Here is an 11,022-nt window from a genome sequence, read left to right as displayed (position 1 = left end):
CGGGGCGGGCCGTTTTAGTTAAATGACAGCGGGTCCACGGGCCAGGGTGCACTGAAGGACCTAAGCGGAAGGCCTCCGGGAGCTCCTGGCTGTCTGTTCCGCCGGGAACAGTCCCTCCCCGTAACTTGGTTCCGCCTCTCTGCTCTTACCACTCCGCTTAGCTACTCTCCTTTGTCTTCAGTCCTGTGGTGTTCTGCCCTATCTGTCTAGGAGAGAAGCTGGGGGGCCCAAAAGGGTAAATCTCACCCGCCAGGCAGAAAGAGCGAAGCTGAGGGCTAAGAGAGCGCATCTCCTTCTCAGGGACGGTGGCCGGAGGGCTGTGGCCGCGGCGCCGCTGGAGCAGGACCTGCCTCCGTGAGGGGCCCAGGCCAGCGGGCACTACCCGGAGTGTTCAGCCATCTGCAAACTACCTGAACCCAGTCTTTGGGGGGTTTTCCTGGAAGCTTCTTTACATAGGCATGATTGATTAAATCACCAGCCTTTGGGAATCAGCCAGACCTTGAGCTCCTCTTACCTCCCAGATGTTAGGGGTGGGCTGAGGGTCCCAACCTTCTCCCCGGTTCCAGTTACCAGCCCCCGTCCTAAAGCTGCCGGCCATCAGTCAACTCATTTGCATTCAGAAAGAGGTCATTTTGGAATTTCTAAGGATTTTAGAAGTCGTACACCAGGCATTGGGTTGAAGACCAAATACATATTTCACAATATCACAGGGCTCTTCCCTCGCGAGTGTATTGGTGTTACCACAGGACTGGCTTGTTAGGAAAGCAAGATCGGCCCCTCTTGCTCCCTCCCTCTGACCCAAGCTTGTTTTCTTGCCCTTTCACTCTCTGCCAGGAGATGACACAGCCAGAAAGCCCTCAACCTTGGGCTTTCCAGCCTCTAGACCTGTAAGAAATTATTTTTTCTTTATAAATTACCCCAGTCTGTTATATTCTAACAACAGAAAATGGACAAACACAGTCTTTTCCTGGGTTTCTCCCTGTTCCTGAATCAGAGTGGAATTTGGGCCAGTGGAGTGAGGGCTGCTTTCCTAGAAACTGGCTCTAACAATTTATAGCTACGATTTCCCCAGGACTTGTCTGTTGAGGACTCAGCAGTCTTGCATTTAAAGCAGGAAATATTGTTCTGTCTTCCGTTGTCCTGTGTGGATGACTGTCTTTTCCTTAGATTTGAATCTTTGCTTCAGGTATGCCTGTGAAGTTGCCTGCATTGTAAAGCCTGCACCATTTGGCTAAGAATTGTCTGGTAGCACCTGTTTCTCCTGAGATCTGAACTGCACCTCTGTGCATACCCTCCACTCCTTCTACCCCAGGCCTTACAGAGGCCTATCTGCCCAATCATGGGAGTGATCTTCATGTGCAGATTATTCATCCCCATTTGACCAGACGGATACTGTACCTGCCCTTGATAGCAGGGCCGTGAGCTGGAGTGGCACTGGGCTGGGTACATGACAGGACACTTACAGGTTACACTAAAGGAGCTCTCAGGACATGAAGAAATGTCAGAAATGGAGGAGAAGCACTTCTTCTTAGCAATGTCTATGTAAGAGGATATCTTAAAGTTGTATTACTTTAACTTCTAATTGAAGTATGACATGTATTCAGAAAAATGACCTGTAGGACTATGGTTTTAAAATGTGCCCACAAATTCTATCCTACTCCATCCCCCAAAGGCAAAGTCTAATTCTGTTTCCCTTCAATGTAGGTCAGACTTAGTGACTTTTAATGAGTAGAAAGTGATGGATGTGACAATATGTGAGTTCCAAACTAGGTCATCAAAGGCACTGTTGCTTCCTCTTTGCCCTTGCTCTGAAGGAAACCAGTTACCTTTCTGTGGGGGATTCAGTCCTATGGAGAGATGGACATGGTCAGGAACTACGGCATCCTGCCACAGCTAGTGAGCAACTGAGCACGGGACATGTTGGAAACAGAACCTCCAGCCCCAGTCAAGCCTTCACACCCGCAGCCACTGTCGATGGCACAACTGCCACCTCATGAGAGATTTTGAGCTGGAACTATGCAGCTCAGCCTCTCTCTCATTCTTGACCCAAAGAAATTAATAAAATTATTAAGTTTTGTTTTCTTAAGCCTCTAAATTTTGAATAATTTGGTAAGCAAAAAATTGGGAATGAATACATGTAAAGATCAAGGAATTTTGAGAAACGGAAACCCCTAGTACCCAAATCAAAGAACAGAACAGGAAGCTCAGGCAGGAGGATTAGTTGAGCTCAGGCGTTTGAGACTAGCTTGAGAAAGATCTGTCTTTATTAAAAATAGAAACACTAGCCAGGCATCATGGTGGGCACCTGTAGTCCCAGCTATTTGGGAGACTGAGGCAGGAAGATCACCTGAACTAAGGAACTTGACATTGCTGTGAACTAGACTGATACCAGGGCACTCCAGACAGGGGACAGCATAAAACTCTTTCAGAAAAAAAAAAAAAAGCAACATTACTACTTTTTGTCTGGCTTTTTTTACTCAATTTATGCTTATAAAATTCCCCCAAATTATCAAAGGTAGTTGCATATGATTAATTTCATTGATGTATAGTGTTCCAATGGGTACTTATATAAAGTTTGTCAAAAAGTAGACAGGCAGTATTTATTAATTTTATTTAATATTTTTTACAGCTACATTTTGAAATAAAGTTTTAACATTTGGCAATGTAGCTGCCTGTACCTACCACTTTCTTTTCCATCTGGAAAGGGAGATGTTTGCTGTGAGCTTTAAATTCAGACTGACCTGACTTTGCTATTAATTTTGGTCAGTATTGTGTGTGTGTTTGTGATCAAGTTAATTAAAGGCACACACATACTTACACACACATATGTGCACATACACACACTTTAGGTCACATACATATTACTACATACATAAATATATATAAATATTTGTATTTATATATAGTCAATATATATCTAATCTACAAAGGGGAGAATGAGAAAAATCATATAATTATTTTCATAGATACCAAAATGCCTTGAATGAAATTAATACTCATTCTCAAAAGAGTAGAAAATAATTAATAAAATGAAATTCTGTGTCTACTCCCTTAGAACATGTTGCTATTTTACTTAATGGAGAAATGTAAGAAAACCAATGTTAAAACGAATATAACCAATAACACTATTGGGTTTCTCAGGGTTTTCTAGAGAAACAGAACTGATAGGATCTATGTAGATATGAATGAGGAATTGGGTCACACAACTCTGGAGATGGAGAAGTCCCTCCTTACGGCATCTGCAAGTTGAGCAATCGGGAAAGCTGGTGGTGTGATTCAGACAAATCCAAGGGCCCGAGTACCTGAGTGGTCAATAGTGTAACTCCTAGGCCAAGGCAAATCAGAGAAATTCATCAGATATTAAAACATATGATATAAAGTCTACAATTAAAACAACATGGCACTGGGGGACAGACCCAGAATGAAAATCCCTTAAGTAGACCCAACTCCATCTGGCAATTTAATTTATGGTAAAAATGTTATCTTAAATCACTGCTGGGGGGGGGGATACATGAGTTTTAATAAATAATGTTGGAGAAACTGGATAGAGTTTGGGAAAAGATAATATTGTATCCATAGTTACATTATAGATTGACAAAATCAGAGTGCATAACTCATATAAATGGCAAAAAGAGAAATTGAATTCTTTTATAATCTAGAAGAAAAGCTTTTAAAGTATTTCATAAAATAAGGAAGCAATATGAAATTAATACAGAACAAAATTTTGCATGAGATATATTCATATTATTATATACATAAATAAGTAGTATAAAAAAATCAGACAATTGTAAGTAAAGGCAAAAGATGAAGTACAGGTGGGAGAAGATATCTGCAACTCTATGTATTAATTTCTCTCGTACATGAAAGCTACTTATAAGCAAGCGGAAAAAACCTAAAAATCCAATATAAAAGTGGGTAAAGAAACTTAAAAGACAATTTGTGTAAAAAGAAATGCAAATAATTTTTAAAATGAGATAACTGCAAATTTAAACTGCATTGAGATACCATTCTTTACTCTTCAGATTGGCAAACATTCACAAGTGTGAAAATATGTTTTATTGGCAAGACTGTAAACAATGGACGTTTTCCTATTACACTGATGGGATTGCAGAAGGGTTTAATCTCAGTGGGAGAGGGTCAGGAGATGTCTGAGAAAACTGATGTTCTAGGAACCCCAGGTGATGTCAGCATAGATCACTATAAAGCTATGTTTGCCAAATTTTTTAAAACCTGAATCTAATCAGGCTCCTACACATAACTTACAATTTCCAAAATATTTAGTAGGTGGAGGTATAGGTTAGATCAGTGATCCCCAATCTTGTCGGCACCAGGGACTGTTTCATGGCCCAGGGGTGTGGATGATTTGAGCATCTTACATTTACTTCAGAGCATGAGGCGCTGGGTTCTCATAAGGAGAGCAACCTGGATCCCTCCCATGCACAGTGTACAGCAGGGCTCCTGCTCCTGTGAGAATCTAATGCCTTGCTGCTCTGATGGGAGGCCAGCTCAGGCGGTGATACAAGCCATGGGAGTGGCTGTAAATGCAGATGAAACTTGGCTCATTTATTTGCCACTCGCCTCCTGTGTGCAGCCAGGTTCCTAACTGGCCATGGACCAGTACCAGTCCATCACCATAGGGCTGGGGACCACAAGGTTAAGTGACACAGTGGTAAAAAGGCCGTTAGACAAAAACAGAGTGTGGTCCTGCACTGACCGTTTTACACTACTGGTAGTGATACTCCTGCCTCTGAGGTGACAATCAGAGTCACATACTCAGTAGGCTTTATCCAGCCCCAAATTTACTTAACTCTAATGAAAGATTCAGGAAAGAAAAGCACACAGCACACCAACAACACAGTGAAGGTCTTATTACTTCCCAGGGGCAGCTCTGCATTTGGGACTTGTGTGGCCATCAGAGACAGGCTGAGCTGGCTGGGCTGGCTGGCATGAGGCTCGGCTCCAGTGAACCCTCAGCTCTAGCTTTCCTAGAGAGCTGGTGCTTCCTGCCTCGGGAGCGTGTGATCAGCTTACACCCTCCACTGGGTCTACATTTCCTCAATATCAGTTTCTCCTTACTTGGTAATCTTGAAAATGAAGTACAGCCCTTGATTCTATGCATAGTGTCCTCCTGGCCTCTCATTTATCTGAATCTGGCAAAGGTAAACTCCTAGCACTTCTTTGAGTTCACTGACATTAAAAGGAAGATTCCATCTCAAGTCCAATCCTCACATGTCCTCCAGGCTGACGTGAAGACCTGGAGCCAGCTGTTAAACTTCTCTGTGGAGGGGCCTGCTCCTAGAGGAGGTTCTGAAGAAAAAAAAATGATGAAAGCTGTATAGGATTTTAGAAGACTACAAAATACCTGAAATATAATCTAGTATACTCCATGGACTCTGTGTATATTCTCATCAAGTAAAGTAATTATAAAACCTTTGTGGAGACAATTAGGGAAACATGGATATTGAATCTATTAATGCATTAGTATTAGGTAAATACTTTGGAACTATGTTTAATGTTCATTTATGTGGAAGGCATGAGAATATTTATTATACTGTTTCAAGTTTTTTGTGAGTTCTTGGACATTCTCTGTTTGGTGATGTTCTTTCTTGCGGGGAGAGAAAGACGGCTTGGCCGCGGGTGCAAGCTCACTCCTAGAATTGTTTGAAAGCAAGAAACGACTACATACTCTTAGATGGCATGTAGCAAAATGTCTTTATTTTCCACTCCCTTTTATTGGGAGCTAGTCACGTACACCACATTGATTAGTAATCCTAACATCCTCAATTGTTATGTAAAGCTATAGAAAAGAAAGAAAGTCCGGGAAAGTGAGATAACCATCATAAGATTAGCCTAAAGAAAGTAAGTCTGGGAAAATGAGATAACCATCATAAGATTAGCCTGAAGAAAGAAAATCCGGGAAAGTGAGTTAACCATTGTAAGATTAGACTAAAGAAAGAAAATCCGGGAAAGTAAGACAACCATCTTTAGCTAGCCTCAGTCTGTTCCTCTCTGAAGGCCTAAAAGAACTATACATTATTTGATTTCTATTGTTAAAGTTAAAGGTCAAGATAGACAGAGGAGTAAAACCTTTTTTTTCTATGTATTCAATTAAATGTCCGAAAGGCTTCATGACTTGAGGCGAATGGTTTTGGAGACCCCACAGCTATGATGGAGTATTTTACTCACATCATTACGATGGAGTTTTTCTTTTCACTCACATCAACCCTTGAGTCATGTCCTCTGCACAGATGGGCCGTTTCAACCCTTATCTGGCAGGCTGACTTGACTACATAGTTGGGGTCCCCTGTAGGAAGTTGTTAAGCCTGGCCTGCAGGCCCCCACTGTGTTTTCCCAGGTCTCGACAAAAGCGCATAGTACTTGCAAGTCTTTTTGCTCAGTTTCTGGAATTAAAAGAGCACATTTCATTTAATTTTTGTGGGAGTTTACCCCACATTCTCATAATGAAAACCTGGGGAAAGTAATATTAAAGGATAATAACAGCAGCTTAATGATTAATACAAAATTGAATGAAATATGGTAGTGAATGAGATGTATATTGGATAGTTAATTTCAGGTTTTCTTCTTCAAATCATAACCAATTAGGATTTTTTATTGTGATAATTATACGAAAAGGATTCTTTTACATTAATTATGTGCTATTGAGTGAAATCAAGCAAGGCAATCTAATCATGGCATCTTTGATTAACATGAGTTTGGCTTTGTTTCTCTTTCTCATTGTGTTTCAAATTGTATAATTTAACAAGTTTCAAACATACAGACAAACGGATGAAATGGTTTCCCATGACTAGAATGCAATATTAAATTCATATCTGTCTCATACCAAAAAAGAAATAAATATTACGGATATAGCCAAAGTCTTATTTTCTCCTGTCTTGCAAACCTCCCTCTTCCTTCCCTTCCTGGAAGTGGTCATTGTCCAGAGGGTAATGTTTACAATCCCCATGCATGATTTTATGCCTAAATGACCATGTGATTTGTGTTTTTGAAATCTAGACACGTGGTATCAACTCCCATGTCCTTTCATAGTTGGCTTTAGAAAAAAATCGACATTATGATTTTGAGATTTATTCAAGGAGAGCTCATTTATTTTATTATAAGACACTGCATTCAGTGACACACTTTACACACCTACCAAGGGACAGCTCATTTAATTCCATTTCTTCTGGATACTCACCGGCTGTCCTCGAGACCATGGGCACATTCACATCTCCCTGTAGTCACACGCAGAATTTTCTTTGTAGAATACCCTCAGCGAAGGAACTGCTGTGCCCCTGAGAACGCACATCCCCAAACTGACGAATTACTTTAAGAAATTATTATGCTAATTATCACACCACCAGTATGGATTCTGTGTCTTGACTATTTGCGAGTCTTCTCCTTAGAATCTTATTATCCTATTTGTTTAGGTCAGTTTGAGGCTTGGAAAGAAGCTGAACTGTAAGATGATTTGTGTTTACTTCTAGTTTCTGTGTGGAGCTACCATGGACCTGTGACCGCATTAAATGAAATTCGCTGTGTGGAGCTTTTCAGACCATAAAAATCGTGTGAATGCAGGTCAGAAACTGCAGTGAGTGATGCCTTGTGGTTCTAAATCCTCAGGAGAGATTTTTGTTTTTTTACATTTACACAATGGGAAGTTTCAGATCTGCCTAAATGTGCCATAGAGCAGGTTGATTTCTTTTTCACTGTGACACAAGAGATAGAGCCCTTCGACACTAGCTTTCTGTGGAGGTTTTGTGTTCAGAGTCCCCACTTAGGTAGGCCCAAGGCCTCTCCTCTGTCCTGCTTGCCCCACGCAGTCATAAAACTGAAATCTCCAGGTCTCTACAATTCGGTCAGACTCCCCAGGATGAGAGCTTGCTTTGGTGTACATATATCAAAAGACTCTAGAATTCCATCACTTTTGGTCTCTGCACGTTCCTTTTTGGTCAGTTTAGCAAAGCGTTCAGAAAGGCTTTTAACGCACACACACATCTATGGATATATCTATAGATAAGTGAGTGTGTATATACATATGTACATATGTATATAGAGTCTCAGAAATTTGTTTTATTCTATTTTATTTTGAGACAGAGTCTCACAGTATCCATAGGCATCATAGCTCACAGCAACCTCAAACTCTTTGGGTTCAAGAGATCCTCTTGCCTCAGCCTCCTGAGTAGCTTAGACTACTGGTGCCACTAGTCAATGCTTGGCTAGTTTTTCTATTTTTAGTAGAGATGGAGTCTCATTGTTGCTCAGGCTGGTCTCCAACTCCTGAGCTCAAGTAATCCACCTGCCTCTGCCTCCCTGAGTGCTGGGATTATAGGTGTGGGACACTGTGCTCAGCCTCTATTCTCAGAAATTTAATTCAAAATAGTCTGTAATTTTCCAAAACTAAAAATCAGTTAGGTCTTTAATCCACCTATAGTCATGTGAGAATGACTATATAAGGTAAACAGAGACCTTTTCCCAAATGAACAGCCAATTGTATCAGCACAATTTGTGAATTAATCCCTTCTTTTCCAGTGTACAATAATGCTCCCCTTGTCACATGTCAAATTCCTAGATATGGATAGATGCATTTCTAACTTTTTCATGCATTTGACTTTTTTAATCTACCCATTTTAATCTACCCATTACTTATTTAATTTTCATAGGTTTTTTTAATTGTAATGATAATAAAATGTAAATTCTCCCTTTTTATTCAAATTCTATTTATCAAATTTTTGGTCTGTTTTTGGCTTCTTCTGTATCAATTATGGAATAAACTTAACAATTCCAAGAAAGAAAACTATTGAAATTTTCATTGATTTTGGATTTAATTTACAGATTAATTTGGAAAACTTACCAAATTTATGATATTGAATCCTTCCATCTCTCTTTATTTTTAAAATATTTTTAAATAAAATTTATTAAGACATGTGGTTCAAAATGTGGTCATACATAATAACATAATAAGCAGCAGAACATGTAAAAAACATAGACAAAGTCACAGAATTGAATATTTCTAACAAATATTTTTCAGTAACGAAAGATAAGTTTCTGTAAAACTTGAATCATGTTATTCCTCATGTTTCTTTAATTGACACTTTGGAACATCACATCAGACCATTCAAGTGTCTTTCCAAGCACACATGAAGCATTTGCCAAAGAGTCCATGTATTGGGATACACAGTAAATATTAATAAGTTAAAAAAATTGAAATTATACTGCTTAAGTTTTCTCAGCAAAATGAAATTCAACAGAAAGTCAATAACAGCAGCAAAAGTCCTAGAAAATTCCCAACGTTTAGACATTAACATGTTAGGAATGACCTATCACTCAAAAAGTTAATGTAAAGTTTGAACACATTTTTACCAAAATGAAAATAAAAATATGATACATCAACGTTGGTGGGATGCAGCCAAAACAATGATTTGAGGGATCTTCCATTTTCAGAAAACTATAACATGAGAAAAAATTAAATCCCAAAAGAGTAAGAAGAAAAAAGATAAAACACTCAACAAAATATGAAAAAGATGTTTAATGGAAAAAAATTAATAAAATCAGAAGTTGATACTTTGAACAGTTAATGAAAGTAATAAACTCTTAGCAATATTTATAAAAATAAAAAAAAGAGGAATAAACATTCTAATATAAGGAATAAAAAAACTATTGTTAATCCTTTGTCTATTAAAAAGATAATAAGAGGATATTATGAACAATTTCAAGCAAGTTTATGCTGTAAAGGACTTGGAGGATGAGGCCTGTGGGCTGGGTCCCAGATCTCACAGGATGAAACATGGTCTGGGTGCCACTCACGGAAACCATCGGCCACAGACGCCCTGAGGAACAAACAAACAAACACACAGGAAGAGACTCATCTTTCCTTTCCCCAGCTTTAAAGCCTCCTTCTGGCAACTAGGCTGGTACAGTGAGCAAGCAAAGCGGAAATGGAGTTTGCAGAGTCCCAGCCCAGCGTCCCAAAGCAGCATCTGGGCCGGAGGACTGGGGGCTGAAAGGCGGTAACCTAATAACTGACATGTTCAGTCTTTGCAACAAATGCTGCCAAAGCAACTCTATTTCCATGTTGTTAAAAAATGAACTTTAACTGCTAGTACAAACCACAGATAAAAATTAATTCAAGATTGTCCATAGACCTAATTGTGAAAGAAATTAAATTTCCTGGAGACAAAAGGATATCTTTATGATCTTGAGATAGTAAATATTTCTTATATTGTCACAAAAGCCATTAACCTTGAAAGAAGTGACTGAGAAAATACACTTCCATAAAATTACAAACTTTGCCTACCAGAGCCACCATTGAAAAAGGGTGAAGAGGGCGATGCCTGTGGCTCAGTGGGTAAGGCACTGTCCCCATATATGGAGGATGGTGGGTTCAAACCCAGCCCCGGCCAGCTAGTGGCAAGTACAACAACAACAAAAAATAAATAAATAAATAGATAGATAAATAAATAAAGGTGAAGAAGTAAGCCACAGACTGGAAAAATATTCAAAATACATAAAAATGTTGGGGCAAAAGCAATCTAGTTATAAAAAGAAGAGAATGAAAGATGCAGAACAGTCGCCGGTCTATAGAAATCCCACCAGACAGATACTGCCGGTCTCCAGCTAGGAGGGCATAGGTAGTTTTTGATTAGACCTCAGTTCAAAGGCCTTCTATCTGATACACATACAAAGACCCTCAAATCATTAATAGAGTTAGAGGCAATTTAATTTAAAATTAGGCAAAGACTTGAAGACCAAGCCACAAGCAATGCTATCAAATGGCTTATGAACATATACATCAAAGAAATTCAAATTAAACTCAAGATAAAATAGCATTATTTACCCACCAGAATGGGTTAAAGACTTCCATTAATAAGCATTGGTGAGGCAGTAAAGTAACTGTTACACTGATAAAGAGCGTAAATTGCAGCAATCATTTTAGAAAACTGATGGTCTAAAAAAGCTAAACACAGGGATACCTAAGCTGGGAGCAGTGCCTCACACCTGTCATTCCAGCCACAGGGTAAGCTG

Source organism: Otolemur garnettii, unplaced genomic scaffold, assembly GCF_000181295.1.
Source record: "Otolemur garnettii isolate 467f Iridium unplaced genomic scaffold, OtoGar3 scaffold00143, whole genome shotgun sequence".
NCBI lineage: Eukaryota > Metazoa > Chordata > Mammalia > Primates > Galagidae > Otolemur > Otolemur garnettii.
Note: the sequence above shows the minus strand (reverse complement) of the source record.